Consider the following 23,198-nt stretch of genomic DNA (forward strand, 5'->3'; position numbering starts at 1 on the left):
TTTCTTGTGCCCTAAGACTCAGGACAAAATACCAGTTTGGCAAAGGAATTGTATATACAGGGCAGGAACAAGGTACCAACAGGGCAAAGCTGGACACACTGTCCGACCTGGGTTGGCCACGTATGAACTTGAAATCCCAAACTTCAAATCAGTCCCCAACCTCACTCCCACCACTAGCCTGGCAATGACAGGAGTATCTATTCCCAGAATGAGTTGTTAAACAGCAGAACCAATCTGCACGTTCATGTGGGCCAGTCATCGCTGCCCTGATTGGCTCAGGAGGCAACACGCAGGACTGCATTCTTGTGGTTTGCCCTTCCAGAAAGGCCTTTCCCGAGCACCACATGCTGCCTGCACTGGGTCCAGCAGAAGAGGGGGGAGGCAAAGATGTGCCCTACGGCAGACTCTGTTTTACCAGAATAATACTGTGCTTCTTGCTTTGGCTGAAGTCATTCATTTTCCCCACATGGGCCTTCTCGCTCAAGGCTTCACTGCAGGAGCTCCAGAAGACCTCTTCTCTATTTACCTGCCAGCCCGTAACAAATAATTATAGTGGCTGCCGGGTATCCTTCCAAACTGGTCATGATCTCATTCAGTTATTTTAGCAGCAAAAAAAGTTACAGAAAACCCAAGATAGTCCCAAAATCATCTCCCAGCTTTCAGTTAGGATGTGGAAAGAGAGAAAAGGAAGAAAGGATAAGCATAGGAAAAGAAGAGCAAAGAGCTCGTGGGAGAAGTTGAAAATAAGTCTTCTCCAAGTCCAGAAAGAATATTCCATTTAAGTGCTATATAAAGGTTTTCTTTGATGAGTAGTAGAGTACTGTATAAGGTGTGTTACTTTCTAGTGGCTTTTCAACCTTGTATGTATTGAAAGGTGTTTGATACCCATTGCAGACAAGGGGAAAGGGTGCACGCACTCCCACAGCGGGTCAGGGATGGGAAGGGTCTGCCAAGGCCGTTGCCAACTCTCAGGTCGTATCACTGGGGGCTGCTACTTCTCTGGCCCAGGAGCCTGTGGAAGCTAGTCCTGGATACATACCACCCTGTTTGGCGCTATTCCACGGAATTATTTCACAGTCCTTCCTGGAAACGTCTTTAAAAAGAGAATGGAGATGAGAAATGCCCACAGGGAACATTTTCATAGCGGTCCACAATCTCAACTGGCTGGAATCTGAAGAAGGCAAAAAAAAAAAAAAAAAGAAAATGGAATGTTTACCTGAATGATTGAACAGAAGATAAGCAAACATCGGGTGACAGAACAAACACACAGGAAATATGACCTACCTACCTTGGGAAGGGCTGTAGTTCTTGAATTCGTCTTGAAATGGGAGGAGGTTCTCACTGACTCTGGGGTTTTGAACCCAAGTCTGAGCAAAAGCTTCAGTCTTGATTCCTGGAAGGGCAGTATAGAGTGCAAGGGCCAAGGGCTTTTAGAGCTGGTGGAGTCTGAGAATCAGGCTCATGTGAATAGAAGTTCCAAGAACCAACAGTAGCTGGCAGCAGATAACCTCTCCAGGCTGGAGGATAGCTGAACCCTTGACTGTTAGTGCAAGAAGGTTAGAGATGGCCCAAGCCCCAGTCCCTCACTTTACAGATGAGGAAGCCTAGGTCCAGAAAGGGTAAAATCTCGTCCCAGGTCACATAGCTGGGTAATGGCACAGCTTCGAACAGCGTGAAGGTGAGCTAGCTTTCATTCCCATCCCTCAGCCAACGTGTGACCCGAGAGCAAAGTAGTCGGGGGCAGAAGGAAGAGGAAAATCTATGGGTTTTGAGTCATTAGTAACCCTATCGTTAGATACACAGTTGACATCATTAGCCAGCTAACTCTGCTAATGTCCCACGTCCTCAGTGAAAGAGGCAGTAACTGTCTGACTAAGGAGGGGACTGTTATCGTTAGCCATTTGTGGCAGACATTTTTTTTTCAAGTTTAAGATTCTAGCAATAATACATACATATTCAATAGAAAGGGATTTATATAACATAGTCACTATCTAAATATACACCTTGATCATTTTATCATGTAGATTGAATGAGTGAACATTTGTCCTTTAATTTTGCCAGAAGGAAAAAAAAAAAAACTTCCTTTGAATTATACACAGAATGATGACAAAGTTATATGACTTGTAGTTTAAAAATAAAATTTGTTAGGTCCCCCTCCCCTTTTTCATATATATTAGTTTTTAAAAAGTGACTTGAGTCATAATGAAGGTGTTCAAAAAGTAGACACAAAGACAAAAGTCCATTCAAACAGCCTTGGCAGGGTGAGGAAGAGTTTGTCCAACTGTGGAGTTCCTGGGTTGGGGCAAGGGAGAAGGGCATGCCTTGCTACGTCTTGACAAATGGAGATGCCACTGACGTGGAGACAATCCCAAGCATATTTTACATGCTTATTTCTGAAGGCCTTTCAAGGGGCTGAGAAACTAGAACGCCAGGTTGTGGGAGGATATAGACTTTTTTTCTCATTGTTTTCTAATGTAGGTTAGTTAGAACATCTAGAATACTGAAAGACCTCTTGTTTTCTATTCAAGGTAGACGAATGACAGTTATAGTCACTTAGGTCTAGAAGGACTTCAGAAATCACCTAATCCAGCATCTTCATTTTCCAGATCAGAAAACAGAGCCCCAGATAGATCCAGTAATTTAATCAAGGTTAGCACAAGCTCTCACTGTTTTGCCAACCTCTACTGTGTGTATTGGAGAAGAGTGAGGGTGGGGAAGACAGCATTCCAACAGGTCTGTGAACCTCTCAAAATGTAAGCCAGACAAAAAGTGTATGTAGCGTACTTCCCTGGCAGATTTCAATCTACATGAATTAACTTGAAGATTTAAAAATGTTAAAATTATAATCGTTACCCAGCCCTCTAAAAGTGTTCAGGTGTGAATACTTTGGAGAACGTTTTTCTGTTTTCTCAGGGGTGCTGGAGCCTATGAGGGGCTAGATGACTGCTGACAACATGGAGTGGCGGGGCGGGGGAATTGGAGCCACACGCTGAGAGGTCTCTCCTGGCAAGTGTCACCAGCTTGCCTCGATGAGCCACCCTCGTTGTTTGCAGCAGAGCACCTTTCAATTCCTTTGGCAGCTGAAGTCTATACTTTTCAGTGGTGGTGCAGTCTGATGACAATTGTCCACAAAACCAAGGTTAGCCAGCACTGAACCTCCTTGGCTTCCCCCAAACGCTCTAAGCCTCAAAGCCCCAGAGATAGTTTGATGAATGAGCCCACACCCTTGGGGCTTAATAGGACTGCTATTACCACTCCACAAGGATGCCTACCATTTATTGAGCACTTACTGTATACAGTGCTCAAGACCTGTTATCGTGTTTCCTCTCCACATCAGCAATGCGAGGTAGAGGTAATAGCTCCCTGATTCAGAGATGAGGAAAGCAGAAGTTAGCCAAGGCTTAGTAACTCACCCAAGTAACTCACACGGCTAGTAAGTGGCAGAACTGGTTAAATTCTTGACTCTCAGACTCCAAAACCTCTGCCTCCTGGGTCAGAGCCCATGCAGGTAGAGCAGCATCCGTGCACCCACGTTCCAGATTTCAAGCTATTGTCAAAAGCCCTCTTAGTTCTAATTTGTTTGGAATCCTGTCCTCTGAAACTTCATGTTTGTCATGCATACATGACTTCCTTAGATTTCTCTGCAAATTTCTACCAAATAAAACCATATGCACTTCCATAGCAACACTGCAACACAAATATGGTGTGTAATCTTTGCCCACTGAAGTACACAGCTTGAAAAGTTAAAAAAAACCAACAATTACATCTGTGTACAGTTGAACTGAACCCCATGGCAACAAATACAAACACAAACTAGGGTTCTTCTCTTTAAGACTTTTCTTCTCTTTGCAGGAAATAATGTTAGAACATCAGAAACTGGGTTGTAACACTTGTGACTAAGCAGGGCCCCAGTTCGGTGACCGATGAGCCGCCAGGGCGGGGCAGGCCCTCCCGCGGGACAATGGCCCCTGCCGGCCGCGCGCGCGTCAGACCCGGCCCAGGAGCCCTGGCCACCGGCGCTTGACGTACGCGGAGCCCCCGGGGCAGTGGCCCGGGCCTCGTGGAACCCGAGAGCCGCTTGCGCGACGGAGCCGGGTCAGCTCCACGCTGGAGGCTGGGCGCGACCTGACCCGCAGGAGCGCGGGTGGCGGTAGGGGAGGGAGCGGGGATGCGGGGACGTCCTTTCCTGCAGTCGCCGCGCGCTGCCTCCGCACCCCATTCATCCTCCCCACGACCGTCCCAGGGCGGTGTTGCTTTCAGCCACTTTTCCAAACGAAATCCTCCAGCCTCACGGAGGAGAGCAACTTGCCCAAGCAGACTCCGCTGGAAAGGAGTGGGGCAGGGATTTGAATCCAGGACTTTTTTTTTTTTTTCCGCCCTATTTCGCGTGGCTCCCGAATCCTAGCGCGCCAAGGAAGGTAATTTGCGCCCCTTCGCGCCCCGGGTTGTGATTCTTCTGCGAGCAGCCGCCGGGTGCACCTCCTGGGGAGCTCTGTGGGTGGAGGCATCGGCTGCGCTGAGTGACGCAGGTAAAGGCGGGTCTGTCTGTCTGAGGTCCCTGCTTCTCTTCTCTTATTCTCCCTCCTCCCAGTGCCCCAGCTGTTTAAGACTTTCTACGTCTTGACAAATGGAGATGCCACCGACATGAAGACAACCCCAAGCAAACTCTAGGCAACTGGGGTTGTGCAGTGATTTGCTCACGTTTCCCCAGGGAAGGGTCCAGCACTCACCAGCTGATGGGGGTCGGGGGTGGATTTCACGGAGTAAACGCTGTTCTCTGTGTTTCACATTCATGAACCAGAGAAACTTGTTAGGATCAGCTGCTAAAACCTGAACGCTCCTTGGCTGCTTCCTCACTGGACTTGTGCTGAGGTATCCAATTGACTACTGAGGGGACGGGGGTGGGTAGGTTGAGGGACATCCAAGTGGTGATAACAAGAAAACCTCCCATTTCTGGAATACTTACTAGGTGACAGGTGCTCTGAGAAGCTCTTGATAACATTTCATCCTCACAAATCCGGGGAGGCAGATAGTATTATTTATCGTCATTTAACATAGGAGAGTTCCAGAGCTCTAAGGGGTCGTCTGTTCTGTCCAAGATCCTGCAGTGGCAGAGCTGGTTCTGCCCAGGGCTTCGGACTCCAGAGCCTGACCAGGAGTGATTTCCCCATAGAAGGGGGTGGAGGCCACTCAACAAAGACACACACAAGATTGTGCCACGAGAGACCGCATTATTCCTCAGACTCAGGCGGACTTGAACCAGCTTTACAATATGGTGGGGGGGGGGGAGGGGGAGAGGGGTAGGAACATCCCCGCTTCTTGTCCAGATCCAAAGAGGGGATCCAAGGTTCAGTCAGGAGGGCTCTTTTTTTAATCAACTGTTTTTTGTTTTCAGAACTAAAGTGGAAATGACCCAGTGAGGAAGGAAAATGAGCACGGCCTGCACTGGTCCCACAATTAAAACATATACGCTGGCCAAAGGTACATCACTCCTCCACCCATCTTCAGAGAGAGAAGGGCCCTTTTTGACCTGGAAGTCTACTAAAGCATTCCACTGGGGAATTCTCTGCCCCTTCTGGAGAGACACTGTGAGAAACCCTTGTTCTTTAGAATGCAGCCGCACAAAGGGTTTTGTGCAAATACCAAGCCATGATTCTATCTATAAATGCAAAGAAGCATTAGGGATGATATGTGAACAAAAGCTGGACAGAGGATGCATGCCCAGATGCTGTCTTGGCCAGGTTGCAATTTGAATGATCTAATGCTTTCTGGCTCCTTCTTGCTTTGCTTTTCCAATTTGGTTTGAATATTTGCATTGCTGTATTATTTTTCCCTGTACAACTGCTGTTGTCTGTACACAATTAGGTCATTTTCATAGTTGGGTGAGGAGATATGGCAGACTCAAGATGAGCTGCAGCTGGTAGCTGGTTCCCTCCTGGGATGTGTATTTAGATCCCCATCCCTTTGGTCCCAAAGACACTACCTGCACCCAGCATCTAAACGTTTTAATGTAAGTCATCCAACCAAGTGGAAAGAACCACGACATCCACTGTAATGGATGGGTAAGCACATCTTGTTTCTATAAGTTGTGGGTTGATTTGCTGATCTAATCATACTGTTCCTTGGGCCAAATCTAACCCTGTATTGCTATGCTCCAGACAAAAGAAAGGACTGTTTCCTGGCGGCCTGTGGCTTCTTGGTCTGTGGAAGGTCTGCTGAGGTAGACCCTGGGCAAGGGAGAAGGAAAGGACATTAACAGGGTGAGGAGGAAGGACCAGCTGCCCCCAGAGGTGAACCCAGAAATGCATGTAGATGCTCAGGCCATTACAGAGGCTGGACTTTGAAGTAGGACTCTGAAGAGTGAGAGAAAGGGGATCCCAAAGGAACGGAGGCTTATTTGGCAGATGAAAGTTGATCAGGGCCATGTTCACAAAGTGTTCTGCAATCCCTCAGTGGTGTAAACTCTCACTGATAACACGCTGCACTGATACAGCTTTCTCAACTAACAGGAGTTTGTGGCCCGTTGGGCAAGGCCAGGGCTAAAGTTTATGTCCGTGCTACCTTTGAAATAAGGTTGGGCTAAACAAATGGAAAGGACAGTCTGTGATTATGGTCACTGGGGAAGCCCCCTGACTCTTAAAGTGCTTCATAATCAGACATGACTGTACCCAGCTTACTGAATGGACGGGGCAATCTCTCTGGTTTAGCCTTCTCACTGTTTTCTGCTTGTTTCCTCTCTCTGTACCTTAGATCTGAATCTGTGACATTGGCCTTGTTTCTCCTCTCTTCTTTCTTCTTTTTATCTAAACCACTCATTCACCACTCATTTACTAGATATTTGATCACCTTCGATGTGTCAGACATGTGCTAGGTGCTGCGGTTACAAGTGAGTAAGGAGCCTCTGCTCTCACGGAGTCTGCGGTCTAATGAGGGACACCCCCCATGAAGTGTGATGGGTGTCATGTGAAGGGAAACCCACACTCAGGTGCTGAGTGATGGCTGAATGATGAGGCAGCCAACTCTGAGAGATGGGACACCTTACCCAAGCTCTCATAGAGGGCCAATGACAGGGCTGGAGCTAAAGAGCTCATTTGGGAGTAGAAGCCTGGCCTCTTGCCACCACCTCCTTCCAGAGCCACACTCAGAATCTTCTCCTCTGGTTCTTTCTCATCCAGTTGCACGTGCGTCATACTCACCCTTTTCCCAAGACTGAGCTATTCCCGCCTCAGTAAAATTCACATTTGTCACTAAAGCCAGATGTCCATTCCATCTCTAAGAACTGACGTGCTGATAACTTGAGCTGATAGACATAAAAGTACTTTGAGAACTAAACCACAACACAAACCGAAGTACCAAAACTACTATCTAACGTATTAATTCAATCAATGAATCAGTCAAGGGATCAATCATCAATCAATACTAGGTTCTGTGGGGGTGGGACATGTCTTCATGTACAGTATGGTCCCATCCCTAAAGGAATTTGTGGATAAGTTGGTGGTAGAGGGTTAAAGAGGGAAGAAAGTCGGCATTTATTGAGTGCTTATTGTGTAGTATGCACTGTGCTACCTGCTTTTCCTTACAGTATTTCAGATAATCCTCACAACAATCTAGGAGGTCAGAACGATTTTTCTTAAGGTATGGATGGAATGCCCTCGCCCAATCCCTGTCTGTTCAAGCACAATGTAGCATAATAGCTAAAAGCCTTGGCACAGGACTCAAAACTCCTTGAATTCGTATCCAGGCAGTGTCAATTACTTTCTGTATGACTGAGCATATTACTCAAATTCTCTGTGCTTCAGGTATAAAGTTGGGGTGATAAGAATGGTGGCAATTTTATGCTTTGTTGTAAGGATAAGGTGACCATACATGGGAAGTACTTCCCATAGTGCCCTGGTCCGGAGTAAGCACTAGATAAAAATTAGGTATTCTTATTATTATCCAGCTCCAATCCCCCCTTTTTTTTTTTTTTTTTTTTTTTTGCGGTACGCGGACCTCTCACTGCTGTGGCCTCTCCCATTGTGCAGCACAAGCTCTGGACACGCAGGCTCAGCAGCCATGGCTCACGGGCCTAGCCGCTCCGCGGCATGTGGGATCTTCCCGGACCGGGGCACGAACCCGTGTCCCCTGCATCGGCAGGCGGACTCTCAAGCACTGCGCCACCAGGGAAACCCTCCAATCCCTTTTTATCTGCAAAGCCTTCCCAGATCCCTCATCAGAATTGATCTCTTTTACTTCTGTATCCTCACATCACTGTGGGCATGCCTCAGCACATTCTTACGTGTACCTGGTTATTAGTGTCTGGCACGGAAAAACACATTCAATAAATGAGGATAGTTGGACGAATGGATGTTTCTGTCTCCTAGAACTCTATCCCATGCTCATAGAAGGCAGGTAGTATTGTGTTTCTTGCTATAAGGCAGACTAAACACCCGGATAGCCTAAATAAAATACAATTAATATACTTCGAATGCCTGGCCAAACTCTCATGTGAATTAGGGAAATCCTCATGGACACACACACACACATACACACACATAAAGAGGGGCTGGAATTTAGAGTGGTAAACTGCCACTGAAACTCTGCTACTCTGGGAAGTCTGTCTATCTCAGTGACTTTGGGGTTTGGTTTCAGGGGCTTTACGGAGGACAGGAGACAAGGCTTAGTGCCCTCAAACGACGGTGAGTTGGAACTGAGACTTCTCATGAAAGTGAGACTCACAAGGGATACTACTCAATGAAAGGGTAGACTAGAAAAAAACCCTAACTGCAATGAAGAAAAACAAGAAAATATCTAACTTGGCCTGTGCTCATAAGATGTTAAAATCACAAACTTCCCATCTCACCGGTTTAGGGTTTGAATTTATATTATCTACATGGTCTGGGAACTTCAGCATTCACCAAAGATACAGGTGTGAACAAAACAGACAAAATTCTTGTCTTCATTGAACTTATGTTCTGGATGAAGAAGACAAATAATAAATAAGTGAACACATTAATATTCAAGATATTCTTACACTGTAAGAAATGCTATGAAGGAAGTAAAAGCGTCATTTAACAGAAAGATTGGGAATAGGATATCACTGAAGAAGCGAGAGCTCAATGATAAGAAGTCAAGTGAAGACATTACAAGTGAAGGATACAGCAAGTGCAAAGGCCCTGAGTGAGAAATAACGTGGCATGTTTGAGGAAGAGAAGTCAGTGCGTCTAGAGCTCAGTGAGTGACACAAAAAGCGGTCTGGGATGTGATCTGAGACGTGGGCAGGAGCAATAGGATTTTTTTCCCCCTGAGAGCAGCAGGAAGTCATTGGAAGTTTTTTTTTTTTTTTTTTTTTTTTTTGGCAGTACGCGGGCCTCTCACTGTTGCGGCCTCTCTCGTTGCGGAGCACAGGCTCCGGACGCGCAGGCTCAGTGGCCATGGCTCACGGGCCCAGCCGCTCCGCGGCATGTGGGATCTTCCCGGACCGGGGCACGAACCCGTGTCCCCTGCATCGGCAGGCGGACTCTCAACCACTGCGCCACCAGGGAAGCCCCATTGGAAGGTTTTAAGCACAAGAGTGATGTGTTCTGTCACCCTGAATACTGGTGTGGTAATAGATTGTAGTGGTATCAAGAAGGGAGAGCAGGAATCCCAGTTAGTGATTTTAGTCATTCAGGCAAGAGATGACAGCAGCTTGGACCAGCTTGCTGGCCATGAGTATGGAGAAAAGTGGAGGGATTTAGATATATTTTGGAAGTAGAAACAGGGTACTTGGAGTAGATATAAAAGGTGAAGGAAAGGGGAGGTGGGATCAAGCATGATTCCTAAGTTTTGGGATTGAGCAGCTGGGTGAACAGCGGTACCATTTTCCAGATGGAGAAGAGTAGAAGAGTAGCCCTGGGCGGGTGTGGGGTGGGAACACGAAGCAGGAGTTCTGTTAAGCTGCACATGTTAAGCTTGAGATTACTGTTAGACATCTAAGCAGATAGATGTATATGAGGATATGGAGGAGCTCAGGAAAACGAGCCCCAAGCCAAGGGATGTTCCTATTTTGAGGCTTATGTTTCCTTCAGGATCTTCCTATAATGTAGGCTTGGACAGGGGTACATGTAGGGGACTGACCACTTCTAGCTACACACTCTGTGGGAACAGGGTCGATGTAGCTCTGGAGTTCAGGAGACTCTTCCTGGCCCATTGCCCAACTCAGCAGTGGAGCTTGCAGTCTTCCAGGCCCACCTAACCCTCATGCTTTGGTAGCTGCTGTAGTTTTAAGCCAATGTGCTTTTTGAGGGAATGCCAACAGGCTGAGTACAGAAACAACTCAGTGACAAACTCAGGCGGTTCTTCTGTGGGGAAGGGTGGAGAAGTCATCATATAATCTGGCTCCCACCAGCTCCCGCCCACTACCTCAGAGCATTATATCTCAGAGATCCAAAGGAGTAGAGTGTCAAGAATATGACGCATCAGAGATACAACGGAAAAGGAGAACCCAGCACGAGGTAATGACCCAAAAATGCCATAGCCCATTACATAAGCGAAAGCGAAACCTCTGAGGAACAAATAAACAAAGGGTATCATATTGATATAAAAATACAAGAAGCTCACTCTGTGGTTGCTGACATACATCATTGTGGAAATAAACTCATGTCCAAAGTGACTACAGTTAAACTTGGAACCACATGACAGGAGCTTTAGGAAGTTCCAAAATAATCAAGGATAACTTGAACAAAGTAGCTTTCTTCCCCAGGCTTATGGCTTTGGCAGAAAGGACAAGCATCCCTCTCTGGAGAGGAGGGACCACAATTCAAGGGGACCAAGTGACTCAAGGTAGTTCCTATGAAAGAAGGAAACTACCACTGCCTTGGAAAAGGACTGTAAGTTGACTGACATTAGTTAGGATTCAGCTCTCCAACCCATGAGACTGTAGTAGAATACTTTTCTTCTCAGCTACGTATATATTCATACTTGCTAAGAAATTTTTCTCCTTTCATTTCTCAGGAAAACCAAGACTGTCACTTGATCCTGTACCTGATCGTGTCACTCCGCCAACTAGGAAACTCAGAGCCAAACTGTGGCCCACCCTTAACTTATAAGTACATAAAACTTTAGGTAATATGTAGCTTGTGTGACCACCTCATTGTTGGCTTAATTTTGTTTTTATACCCTTATTTTTCTTTCCCCCATTTTATGACTTTAAAAAAACCAGTATATTTAACACACCAGGTGTTTTGGAATGAAGTAGAATACAAGAAAATAAATAAACTTTCTGCCCAAACAGGCAGCATGAAAAACAGGTACCTGGTGGTGTTATGATATCTCAATGAACCAAACAGGTTCTAACTGCTGTCTGTTAGACATCAGGTAGACAGGAATCTTGCTGCAGCTATAACACGATGGCACATTAAACGTTCATGAACAAAAGAGAAGGTATTCAAGATTAGATGGGCAGAGCCAATAAAAACGATCAGCTATGCAATTCCAACTCCTTTAGGGGCTAATTTCCACCCAGCCTGGGAAAGCCTTCCAGGAGGAGCTCCTTTGGCCTGTCTAGGTGGTTCTCTTACAGAAACTTGGTTGTACCCTGGGCATGGCTAGTCCCTCAGCTTCCACCTACTGGGATCGACCAGACTCTTGCCCAGACAAGTGGGTCAGAACCCACCCTTGACCTCTGGAAAGGTTACTCTGCCTGCGATCTGATTATTCACATTTTAGTAGTTTTATTCCTTTTTTCTGTTTTTAAAAAATTACAAAAGTAATACAAAGGCAATAAAAATTCAAATGATACCAAAATATGTAAAATGTAAAATCAAACCTCCCCTTCTTTTCCTCTCTTCTCCCATTCTAACGCTCCTCCCCATTCATCAAAAGTAACCACCAATAACTATGGTATGAATACGTCTGGATCTTTTCTATACACATTCAGACATATTTACATACACATACATGTGCTTCTAAAGTCTGTGTATAGCTTTATTTTTTTTAAAATAATTTTTCTATTCACATTACTCTGTAACTTGCTTTTTGCAGTCAGTAAAACATTGTGGAGTCTACTTCTGTTACAGACGTATCAACCACATTCTTTATAATGGCTACTGAATGAATCATGAAACTATACCATAACGTATTCAGCCTATTAAGGGACATTTAGGTTGTTTCCAATATTTTGGTAGGACAAATTAATGCTGCATCGAACATTCTTACACCTGTAACCTTTTACTTTTTTTATTCTTAAGAGCAGAACCGCTGGGTCAAAGGGTATGCATATGTATTGAATTTTGATTGGCACTGCCAAACTGCCTTCCAGAAAGACTGACCAATTTACACTTCTACTAACTATGAAAGGGTGGCCTTTGTTCACATTCTCATCAACAATGGATATTGCCGGGGTTTTTTGTTTTTGTTTTTTTAATTTTGGCAGAACTGATTGGCAAGAGCATGGTAATTATTTTAGTTTGTATTTTCCTGATCAGTAGTAAGCGTGATCATTTTTAGTCTTTTGCTATGGCTACAATGAAAGACAAACCTGAAGGAGTGGTTTTGGTTTATTTCTTTTAGATACAGATGACCAATCCAAACAGTGATATTTTCCGCTACTGATCGCTAAGAAGGTCCATGTTGGAATGTTATACATTTCCATGTTAGGAAAGTCAGTCGTAATTGAACTCCCGCGGTCAAATTGCACATGATGTTTATTCTGGGATTCACATAATGGCTTTGGCCCAAAACAATTAAAAGATGTCAGAACTATACTCTGATAATATATTCCCTTGTATCAACATTATCATACTAGCATTTACAAGTAACAGAAACAACTCTGACCAAGTTATGGATAATAAGTTCATTCTACAATGGTTGGGAGCCCATGATTGGGCTAATTAATGGGATGACTGGCCCCGAGGAACCACCATGGTGGTCTCATAGCAGGCATGGTATGGCTGGGAGGTCACCTCCACACAGCAAATGTTTTAAGTTTCTTGATCTCTGTGCTCAAGAATCTACTTCTAGGGAGAAAGCATCTATTGGCTTAACTTGGGCCCCAGGAGAAGGCAGGCTCTTAATTACAGTCCCAACAGACTGAATCCAACAGGAAGAGATCCTTCTTCAGAAGGAAATTGGGGTATTGTTAGGAAGTGAAGTGGATGCTAGTCAGACAAAAACAAAACAAAAGAAACAAAACTATCCCCTACACTAATCTTTCCAACTGCCATTTCTTCTCTTTACCTTGTAAACCTTTCAGTTCCCACTGTCATCACAGACAATCTGACAGACAGCATAGCAAGCTGCTCTCACATCCAGAATGGGGACCTCATGGGGCAGAATAACAGAGACCATCTTATTCCTTGCATTTTGTGCTATGCTTGCTCAAGTACTTTCTACTATTCTGGGCCTGGGATCAAAACGCTTAAGTCTTAGAATAAGAACCATTTTCCTGAGAGGTTATAATATTGGCTTTTTCTCACTCTCCATTCTCTTTGGTTATCCTTGAATGCACAGAAATTCTGTGTATTCATTAATTCATTCATTCACCCATGTAACTACTATTTATAGAAAGCAACCTTGTGCTAGACATTGTTCTAGGTGCTGAGGGAACAGCAATGAAATGGAAAGACAAGGTCTCTGTCCTGGTAACAGATGAGACTGGAAGGAGTAAGCAAGGTTGGAATTTGTACTTTGGATTTTACCTGAAAAGCAATAGAAAGCTATTCCAAGGTTTTGGTCAGGTAAGAAATATGATCAGATTATATTTTAGATACGTTGTTCGAATTGGCATGGAGAGAATGGACGACAAGGCGATAAGAACAGAGGCCCAGAGACTAGTCAGAGGACAAATGTAGTAGCTGGATGAGAAAAGATGTTAACTTGGACTAGTTTGGTGGCCAAAGAGAGAAAGAGATGTGGACAGAATAAAAAGATATTTAGGAGGTAGAATGAACAGGATCCTGTAGGTGGTGGGAGTGTTAGAGAAAAGGAAAGAGTCAAAGATAACTCTGACATTTCTGGCATAAGCAACTGGTTGAATAGTGACAACAATGGGTAACCCAGGAGGAGCTTGTTAGGGACAAGTGGAGTAAAGGATGAACTAGCTGTGGGTCACACTGAGTACATGTGTGACTGTCGTGTCAGGTAAGCAGTTAGGTCGGGTCTGAAGGTCAGGAGAGAGATACAGAATGTGGAGTTATTGGTGGTCACTAAGCCAAGGAGTTAGAAGACAGTGTCCAAGGAGAGGATGTAGACTGAACAGATGGGTCACCAACGTTGAACTCATACCTTCAATGAAGGAACTCTGGAATAGTTTGCGTCAGGAACTGTAACTTCTATATTCTGTGGAGCCCCACCTTAATTCTTCTCTGCTACAGTTGTCTACAGTCTCCAATACCAGCCGGCCCCTTCATTTAAGGAGGTTAATAACTTAAGCAATATTAATGGTGGACCCACCATTTGGCCCAGACCATAGAAAGATTCTCAGCTAGTTCTGTTCAGTTCCATCTTGTTTGGAGGGAGACGTGTTCCTCGTCATGCCCACATCCTCACACAAATTGTCCAGGTAAGTCTCTCACCTTTGGTTCAAGGGCTTCCAGGTTTCCGGGGCCACTGGACACAGGGCTACACAGGCTGTGGGTTGGTGTTGGTGGGATGCTGGGGTCTACCCTTGAGGATATCCCAGCCCCGAGTCCCTTCTACTCTGTTCCTTGGTCTTCATGGCAAATTTGAGGATCCTCTTCCCTTCAGACAGTCCTCTCTGGTGCCACCTGCCCTGCTCATCTCCCTTCCTCACACCAGCGTTAGGATATCTAGTCATATGGAAAGACTGTACATTCAGTGGATCCTTTGGGTCTTTGTTTCTGTTTCCATCTGAAGTGCCCTTAGGTACCACGGAGAGAGAAGAAGGGAAAGGAAATACACAGGAAGCCCATTAATTGTCTGAGAACGCTGCCACACTTTCAGATGACAGGTTCACCTACAAATGTTTCAGGAATCAGCTAAGCTTCTGAAGTTCTTAATACTGCCAGGAGTAACTCAGAAGGCTGGGAGTACGGGTGGAAACATCAGGAACACAAGCTGTTGAAAACCACAGTTTTGGTAAATATATGCACCGTTGTAAAAAACGTATTTGCAAAAATCTAGGTGTTTCCAGTCCAGCCCTCCCTATTAATCAAAGGATTTTCTTGAGCTCCATGGCCCGGCCTGCGATCCCAGCTCTGAGCACTGCTGCCCATGCAAGTCTCAATGAATTCCTCTCAGAGCCGCCAGACTCCCTTGGCTGGCGATTTGTTCCTCTTGGGACAGTGTTTGCCTGAGCTGAGCAGCCGGGCCCCCAGCTGTGCAAGGCCCTCTCTCCGGTAAGAGGAAACCCTTTCAGCTTAGTCCATTAACACAAACATTCAAAAGCAAACATTCAAAAGCCACAGATCGTGTTCACATAAATAAAATAGGATTGAGAAAAGCTTCACCCCCAGAAACCAAAGGGGTGTTTTAAAAAACTGCCCCTCTGCCGTCCAAGTAGGCAGGCAGCAAAGCCACAGCGATTCCAAAGGCTTGTGTGCTTGGTAGAGCTGGGTGGCTGAGGCCACAGGCCTTTGAAGAGGAAATGCCATCCCTGGGACAGGCAGGCAGCCAGCCCGAGTCTTGAAAGGACCAGAGAGAAGCAGAAAGCAGTGAAAGGGAAGGGGGAGCACAGCTGGGAAGTGAAAAATGGGAGGAAGGTGCAGGGAAAATAAATGGGGAGATTCTTCCCAACTGTGCTCCCCACACCCAGACCAAAGAGTCACTAGACAGAGCAATTCACTGTGCCCCTGAGACGGAGCGGAGGCGTGGAGAGTCCTGGTCAGCGGGCACAGCTCAGAGTGACTAAGGCTCCGAGGAGGGGTGTGTGTCCTCGCTGAGGGGTGGAGATGGGTGGTGGTGTCTGGGCTGAGAGATGCCTTTAGTTTGAAAGCTTCAGAGGAAATTAACTTTACGAGGTGCCTCCCTGTCTCCCAGAGTTATTAAAAGAAAGGAGGGAGCAAAGAAGAAATGGAAAAATGGTAATACCTCAGGAAGGGCTGAGTGATCCCAAATGAAGGAAATGGGAGGCAGATTAAGTGATGAATGTGCAACCTCCCCTCAGGGAGGAAGAGCTCTGAGTGTGACCTTGTGCAAATGGGGAAACACACACACACACACACACACACACACACAGCACAACAACCAGTGTGGCCAAGGACAAAACACACAGAAACACATACAACCTCTGAATATCTAGGATGAATGACTAATTAAATATCCTAAGAACTTCCACGTAAAAGGTCTGTTGGTACTTCTGTCTCAATAGGGCAGCACTGAACGCTAAAGGAATGGCAGCGAGTAAGAGACGTGCTGTAAATCATGGGGTCCCGAGAAGGTACAAATCTGGGAGCCTTTGCGAGTCCTAACAATGGGGGCCATACATAGATGGATATCTAGACATCAATTGCTCTTTTGGTGACGAAGAGAAAAAAAAAAGCACTAGATCTAAACACTCCGCAAAAAAAAAAAAGCAAAGTCTACTGAAGTAATCCATTTCACAGGGTAGGAAGCCAGGTGTCTTCCTATTTGTTAAAAATCTCGGATTTAAATTTTTAAAACCCTCCTGCCTGACAATAATCCTCAGATCAGATGAGGCCACCCTCGCCCAACTCTGGCAAGCCCTGTCAGTGTTTGAAAGCACCATCCCTAGAAGCTTGTGCCTGCCCAGACACGTGCACCACAACTGCCTTACATTCAAAGTTGTGTTCAGGTGGGATAGCAAATCGCAGGGTTGGGAAAAATACAGCGGGAGACAAACAGCCCACTTACGGCACCTCTTCGGTCTCTTCACTTCTAAGCCCCCTGGTCCCCTAAGCCCCTTTGGATGGCAAAGCTAGGACCTTAATGCCTCTGGAGGTGACTCAGAGTGAGTGGCCTCCTAGTGGAGGGGCATCTTTGTGCTTCCAGACGGTGCTGAGTTTGCCTGGTGGTGCAGGAAACATCTCCAGCTGGTTTCTGCTGGCTCCTTCATCAAAGCTGCTCTCTGAACTTCTCTACAGGGGAAGCCCTTGGAGGCTTAGAGTTTTCTTTACCAATTTAACAGAGTATCCTGACTGAATTACTTCAGGACAGACGGTGACCAACCAAAGTACACGAGGTCATGATGGACAGCTCCAGTCTCCATGGGCTAATTTTTATTTTCAACTTTCTAATTATTTTGTGTATCAATAGACTTACAAACAATCAGCCACAGCATATTGAGTGTTTACCACGTGCTAGATGCTTTATATATACTACTTTATGTAATTTTTAGGCTGAGACAGGCACCATATTATTTCCTGGGTTAACTGAGGCTCAGAGAGGATGTACAGCTTGCAAGAGGATATATGACTAGAAAATCATGGTCAGGATTTGAACTCAGTTCTATTTCACTCACAAACATGTTCCTTCAATCCGTATACTGGATTGGCTCCTGGGACCAAAGACGGATTTATTTCTGCAGCAGGGAGAAATTGGTAAGAAATCCGATGCTGAGCTGAACCTTTAACTAGCATAACTCGATGCTCTGCCTCTGACATCGACCAGCAGGAACATTAGAGAGGCAAGGTTAGGACACTGTATTTAAAAAAGTTGAATAATTTCCTAAATATCTCCTAATCTCTCATTGACATATGTTGAGCTCATTAATATTTTCAGTCTACATCAATCTCTTGAATACTAGGTTGCATATGTTTATTATTTTCTACATTTATTACATTTTTATGTATCCTGAAATTACTTTTACGTTTCAAGGGACGCCCTCACTCTCTATTACTCCTGCATTTAATAAATTGGTTGATGGAATCAAGATCCAAAACAAAAACAAAAACAAAAACCCTCAACAGACTGAAATGAAAGAATGAAAATAAGTAAGAATAAATGACAAGTCATGAACTGAGGTTCAGTTAGTCAGCCAACTGACTACAGAATGATGGTGAAAAAAGATGGATGCTGTCACTCAATGGTCAGCCATAGATGTGGTGATCTCAGGCTGCCCAAATAGAAACATAGGGCCTAGGACAAAGGGTGGGAGAGCTCTAGTTTAGTCTACGCTGTATATATATTAAGGCATGTTCTAGACACACAGCTTTAATAGCAACAAATCAAAAAAGAATGATGAGAATGATGAGAAAACCACATTTCATGAAAAGAGACCTGTGTGTGTGTGTGTGTGTGTGTGTGTGTGTGTGTGTGTGTGTTGAGAGAGAAGTGGAATTAACTGTCTTGAAACATTTGAAGTTGGTGGAGCGGCTTCAGAGGGAAGAACTGGAACCAAACGGAAAGCAATTTCAAGCGGCTCAGTGTAAGGGAGAATTTTCTATCAGAACTGCCAAAACAGAATGCGCTGCCTCAAATGGTGATAAGCCTTCCATCCTTGGAGATATTCAAAAAGAGGCTGGATGACCACTTGTGAGAGATGCTTTGGAGGGAATTTTGACATTGGAGGTGGGTGAGGCTGGGGAGGTGACTCCATGACCTCTAGGCTCCCTTCCAGTTATGATTCCCTATTTAATATCTCTCACCCTTCATTCACCATCTGGGCAATCCCTAAAAAAGCCAGTAATCTCCTAAAGCTTCCATTTCCCCTTTGGTAAAACCATTACATAAAACCTGTGAAATCACAAGTTTGATGTGAAAAATGCTAGTTATATTTCACTAGGTTTCATAATTACATATTTTTTTAAATAAAAAATATTCATGAATCACATAAAAATCCCCTTGCTTAACCCCCTGAGTCACCTTTGGAGGCCCTGGACTAGTTGATCTCTATGATCCTTTTGGTTCTGAGATCCTAAGATTCTGTGGTTCTGCGGATTTCAATCATATACTTTGAAGGTCGTGACCAGGGGAAAGCTGTTTGGAAAGATAACAAGACCACTAAAAGGAGATGCTCATTTGAATTTCCTCACATTCTCTATGTCACTTGGGAAATTTTGTCATTGCTGCAACTGAGGGAAAAGCCCTATAGAATGACTGCAAAATGAAAGCAAAAAGTTTTAACTAGGATCCATCTCTCAGCTCTGCTTCTAGCGTGATTCTCAGGCTCGTTCCCCTGGTGGCACCAAAAATGGTCACAGCAGTTCTAAAGCTCACATCCCCACGTGAGTTAGCCCGGTGAGAAAGAGAGATGGAGTTCTATCATTCCTAGCGAAAATCGGAGGCTCCCTCTAGTATGGATTTCCATGCCCATTCTTGAACCAATGACTGTGGCTGAGATGGCAGAATGGGGAGGGGGGCATCAATCCCAACTAGACCATACAGCTGAGGATGTGGGGAAGTGGCTCTCAAAGGAAATGTGGAGTACCACATAGAAGGACTCAGCAACATTGGCTAGTCCAGTCTTTGGCTGCCTAACATCAACCCACAGGTTCCACACATACAGGTCACATTCCTTCCCTAAAGGGACTTCATGTGAAATCTTTTTATTACTAAATCTAGATCCAAGTCCAGTATTTCACATCAGTGTGCAAATTATGTCAAGTGACTCTTCATGGTTCAGTGATCTGTGGGTAAATAGTAAGTTCAGCCACATCCTATATATAATAGGAGAGAGAAAAGAGAACTGCAATAAAAATTCCAAACTGCAAAGAGGAGAATGTAGAACATCCAGTGGCTATCAGTCCTCACACATATTACAACCTTTTTGGACAGAAATGGCGGACTCCTCTATCTTGCAGTGAAGTGGAGGTCTGGGGCTGCCTCAGTTTCCCTCTCCAAGAGGATCCCCCTTGTTTATTATTTCTGCGCAAGAGCCTCTTCATAGGACAGGACAGCTTTAAATGCCGTTACTCTTTGGTATAAATGGGAATGTATATTTGGTGGAGGAAGGGGTCCCAAGGACTGCTTTCAGGGTTGGGCAACTGTGGAGCATTTTTCGTCAGTTGAAGGTTCCTCTGTAGTATAAATCCCTCATGACTTCAGTTGGCTCCCATCTATGTGCTTCTGGTTGTGATGGTTAATTTTATGTATCAACTAGACTGGGCTACGGGGTACCCAGATATTTGGTAAAACATTATTCTGGATGTTTCTGTAAGGATATTTTAGAATGCGATTAACGTTTAAATCAGAAGACTGAGTAAAGCAGACTGCTCTCCCTGATGTGGGTGGGCCTCATCCAATCAGTTGAAGGCCTGAATAGAACCAAATGGCTGACCATCCCCTGAGTAAGAGAGAATTCCTCTTGCCTGACCACCTTTGAACTGGGACATTCCTTCAGACTCAAACTGAAACACCTGCTCTTCTGGGTCTTAGTTCGAGCACTCATCCTGCAGATCTTGGGACTTGCCAGACTCCATAATCACATGGGCCAATTCCTGACAAATCTATTTCTCTCTCTACATGTATACCTTTTAGTGGTTCTGTTTTCCTGGAGAATGCTGATAATACACTGGCCAATTCCATGGGTTAGTAATAAAAGTTGAGATCTAGCTGATTGATACCTTCATTTAGAACACAGGTTTGGGAAGGCTGTAAATTAATGGCTTCTGCATCTATACTGGCCTCTTTTTGGGGACAATACAATGCAATGACCTGGAGAAGGGAGGAACAGCTACTCTCCCTTTGCTGGAAAGCTGCACACCAGCTGCATCTTTTCAAGAGGCATGGATGTTCCTTTTGACAGGTTGAGGGGGGTTATAACAAGAGGATTCTAGAAGAGGCCTGGGAGATCACACTTATTCTAGGTCATAATCTTTCTTTATTGTACTTTTCCCTTCTTCCTTCTTTTGCTCAAACTAACTTAACTTTATGCAGGAATCTGGCTTTTCCATTCAGTCAAGGATCCAGACGGCTGCACTCAGTTGACTTGGATTGCAGGTCACAGGCAGAAATTGTTTCTTGTAGCAAAGCCCTATTTCATTCCTTCTTGTTTTCAGAGGCATAAGCTTCAAAGAAAACCTCTTTTTCTTGTAAAAATTTACAAAGGCTTCAACCTGTAACCAATACGTTCCTACAACCTAAACTTTCTGTCCAAGTCCCTTAATGCTGCAGCCCAGGGAGACATATGGGCTGAAGGTCCCAGTATACATTAGCCAATGGAGTAACCCACTGTTACAGTACCACAAGAATTGCCAATGACCAGCTGTGTTAAAGACTGTTACTTGTCCCAATACCCACTTAATCCTCCTCCTTAGTAAGAAGAGCCATATTTTTTAATTAGGCACATTGCCAACCTGAATAAAGACTTCTTCCCATTCCCTCGAAAGCAGATGTGGCTACATGGCCAAGTTCTGCATATGGGATGTCAACAGAAGTGCTGTGTGCAACTTCTAGAAACTGTCCTTAAAGGGCCAGTTAAGATTATTTTTCCTTTTACAGACCAATCTAATCCTTACTAACACCCTAGCCTAGGATACAGAGGGTTTCCTATCTTGATTCATCCAATTTTATAATCCAGGGGCTGTAACTTGCCACCCTTCATTTCCTGGTGTCAAATTCTGACACAGTTGACAGAAGATCTAACTTACACAAACTTGATTAAGAAAAAAAAAAAAAAAGGACGTATTGGCTAATATAACTGAACACTCCAGAGGGATAAATGGGCTTGGCTTAATCTAAACCCAATCAGCCTCCTCTGAGTTGTCACCAGTCTCAGGCAGGCTCCCCTTACAGTAGAAAAACAGGCTAACCCACCTTTAACCTTACATCTTTATAGCAGGACAGAGTCTATCTGCCTGTCCTGTAGGTCCCTCAGATTGTACCAGTTTAGGTCACCTGCACAGTTCTGAACCAAACACAAGATCACAGGAGTGGGATACTCTGATCTGTTGAGCCTGATGAAAACCCACCCTGGAGCTAGGGTTGGGCTTAATCCCATCCAAACCAGATGGCTGTGAACAGGAAGGAGCTGGTAGTTTCCCAAAGGAACTCAAGTAGGGTTACAAGAAGGGGGATGCATGTTGAGTAGCAAACAGCAGATTTTTACCATACCCTTCAATATAATTTATACTTGTACCATCACTTGGCCTAAGCTTTACAGATTCATTACTACCCTTTGGAGAAATACTAAACAAGACTATAGGAGATTACAAAATATTATAAAGTACTTTTGGGTAGACTAAGTTACAGGATTTCAAATAAAGTATTTTTTGATGGGCGAAGAAATAACTTGCTTTTCTTCTCACTTCTAAGGGGTACACATGTTTGGTAGGGGAAAGGAGGAGTTGATTGCTTAGGAAAGAAAAAAATCAAACCAAACCTCACAACTCGTCTCCTTGGCATTCAGGAAAGTGAGAAAAGAACATCTGGATCATACTCTCCCTTCGACTGTCCACACAGGTCAGCCACAAACAGTAGCTTCCTTCTTACCGAGTTGCATGAATTCATTACCTGGAAGATTGGATGCCTGCTCTCACTTGGCTTTCCTGGCCACCTCAAGTTTTTCCATTTCCAATGCATAGAAGATTTGTTTGTGAGGGTCCAAATGCGGCAGAAACTATTTACAGGCTTCTAAGCTGCACTTGCTGCGTAGGCCAAGGGTGCTGGCTGAACAACTGACCAACCTTTCCAGGGAGAGATCTGAAGAAGGTAATTTGAAAAAACACCTTCCAATCCGTCAGGAACATGGAAAAACTTGCTGTCTCTTCTATGTTGGCAGAAGCTCCAAAGCACAGCATCACAGCATCTGGTTAACCGACCACTGAAACTTCAAAACACAGAGATCAGACTCTGCTCTAGGAAAAATAAGAAGTTACTGGGCTTTAGGACTGTCTTTGCACCACAGATTCATACCATATGGACTTAAACTAGAATCAACTGTTCAGGAGCCAAAAGAAATCATGATACCAAGAGGTGATGTGTGACAATCTCTCCTCACAGTAAAAATAACCTAGAGTGCTTAGCAGAAACCTGGGAGAAGGAAAACTTTTCTGAAATAAAAAGTGAAACCATTATTTGATAGTCCCTTCATTACCTACACCTGAGGGGGATGGAAATTTCCCTTTTAAAAATCACGAGGCTTAGTTTACTTCTCCTTGGTTATACAGTTCAGAGCACCTGCTTCCATGAAATTAAGATTTAAGACTCACATTTCACTGTTTACAATGCCTTTCATTTGTCTTTTCATGGATTTTCTCCAACCATCCCATTTCCACTTCTGAAGCCATTCCCAAGATTTCCTACAGGTTCTGAGATTATACTTCCTCTCCCACGATTGTCCTAGCTCCCCCAAGCCTGTCCTGTCCAGAGGCAATGCCCGG

This window comes from Delphinus delphis, chromosome 1, assembly GCF_949987515.2.
Source record: "Delphinus delphis chromosome 1, mDelDel1.2, whole genome shotgun sequence".
Lineage (NCBI taxonomy): Eukaryota > Metazoa > Chordata > Mammalia > Artiodactyla > Delphinidae > Delphinus > Delphinus delphis.